General features: G+C 41.1%; 1 non-coding gene across 1 annotated transcript; it reads right to left on the reverse strand.

Annotated features, from left to right (window-relative positions):
• Nucleotides 1-242: 242 nt before the first annotated feature.
• Nucleotides 243-346, reverse strand: LOC130959293 (small nucleolar RNA R71). Its single transcript, XR_009078385.1, has one exon. It is a non-coding gene; the product is annotated as a small nucleolar RNA R71 (small nucleolar RNA).
• Between the last annotated feature and the right edge of the window lie 1,796 nt (nt 347-2,142).

Genomic DNA, 2,142 nt, shown 5'->3' on the forward strand with positions numbered 1-2,142 from the left:
GCAAGTTTCATGGACTTCCATCAAAAGATCCCTAACAGTTTTAAACTGAGTTCTTGCAGATCTGTGAGACTGTTAAGACTAATGGAGTAGATCCTGAAGTCTACAGGCTTATGCTTTTCCCTTTTGCTGTAAGAGACAGAGCTAGAACATGGTTGGACTCACAGCCTAAAAATAGCCTGGACTCATGGGATAAGCTGGTCGTGGCCTTCTTGGCTAAGTTCTTTCCTCCTCAAAAGCTGAGCAAGCTTAGAGTGGATGTTCAGATTTTCAAACAAAAAGATGGTGAATCCCTCTATGAAGCTTAGAAAAGATACAAGCAGATGACCAAAAGGTGTCCTTCTGACTTGCTTTCAGAGTGGACTATTCTAGATATATTCTATTATGGTCTATCTGAGTTCTCTAAGATGTCACTAGACCATTCTACAGGTGGATCCATACACCTAAAGAAAACGCCTGCAGAAGCTCAAGAACTCATTGACATGGTTACAAATAACCAGTTCATGTACACTTTTGAGAGGAATTCTGTGAGTAATGGGACGCCTCAGAAGAATGGAGTTCTTGAAATTGATGCTCTAAATGGCATACTGGCTCAAAACAAAATGTTGACTCAGCAAGTCAACATGATTTCTCAAAGTCTGAATGGATGGCAAAATGCATCCAACAGTACTAAAGAAGTATCTTTTGAAGAAGAAGCTTATGATCTTGAGAACCCTGCAATGGCAGAGGTAAATTACATGGGTGAACCTTATGGAAACACCTATAATTCATCATGGAGAAATCATCCAAATTTCTCATGGAAGGATCAACAAAAACCTCAACAAGGCTTTAATAATGGTGGAAGAAACAGGCTCAGCAATAGCAAGCCTTTTTCATCATCTTCTCAGCAACAGACAGAGAATTCTGAGCAGAGAACTTCTAATTTAGCAAACTTAGTCTCTGATTTGTCTAAGGCCACTTTAAGTTTCATGAGTGAAACAAGGTCCTCCATCAGAAATTTGGAGGCACAAGTGGGCCAGCTGAGTAAGAAAGTCACTGAAACTCCTCCTAGTAGTCTCCCAAGCAATACTGAAGAGAATCCAAAAAGAGAGTGCAAGGCCTTAGACATAATCAACATGGCCGAACCTAGGGAGGAAGGAGAGGACGTGAATCCCAATGAGGAAGACCTCATGGGACGTCTCTCAAGTAAGAAGGAGCTCCCTATTGAGGACCCAAAAGGATCTGAAGGTCATATAGAGACCATAGAGATCTCATTAAACCTCCTGCCATTCATGAGCTCTGAAGACTATTCTTCCTCTGAAGAGGATGAAGATGTAAATGGAGAGCAAGTTGCTCAATATCTAGGAGCCATCATGAAGCTGAATGCCAAATTATTTAGTAATGAGACTTGGGAAGGTGAACCTCCCTTGCTCATTAGTGAACTAGATACATGGGTTTAGCAAACTTTACCTCAAAAGAGACAAGATCCTGGTAAATTCTCAATACCTTGCACCATAGCCACCATGACCTTTGAGAAGGCTCTATGTGACCTGGGGTCAGGGATAAATCTTATGCCACTCTCTGTAATGGAGAAGCTGGGATCATTGAGGTACAACCTGCCATATTCTCATTACAGATGGCAGACGGATCACAAAGACAAGCTTATGGATTAGTAGAGGACGTGTTAGTGAAGGTTAAAGACCTTTACATCCCTGCTGATTTCATAATCTTAGACACTAGGAAGGAGGAGGATGAATGCATCATCCTTGGAAGACCTTTCCTAGCCATAGCAGGAGCTGTGATAGATGTTAATAGAGGAGAATTAGTCCTTCAATTGAATAAGGACTACCTTGTGTTTAAGACCCAAGGGTGTTCTTCTGTATACATGGAGAGGAAGCATGAAAAGCTTCTCTCAGTACAGAGTCAAACAAAGATCCTACAATCAAACTCTAAGTTTGGTGTTGGGAGGCCACAACCAAACTCTAAGTTTGGTGTTAAATCCCCACATTCAAACTCTATGTTTGGTGTTGGGAGTCTACAACATTGACCTGATCACCTGTGAGGCTCCAAGAGAGCCCACTGTCAAGCTAGTGACATTAAAGAAGCGCTTATTGGGAGGCAACCCAATTTTTATTTATCTAATTTTATTTTTTTTATTGTTCTTTT

The sequence above is a fragment of the Arachis stenosperma genome, chromosome 10, assembly GCF_014773155.1.
Source record: "Arachis stenosperma cultivar V10309 chromosome 10, arast.V10309.gnm1.PFL2, whole genome shotgun sequence".
Taxonomy (NCBI): Eukaryota; Viridiplantae; Streptophyta; class Magnoliopsida; order Fabales; family Fabaceae; genus Arachis; species Arachis stenosperma.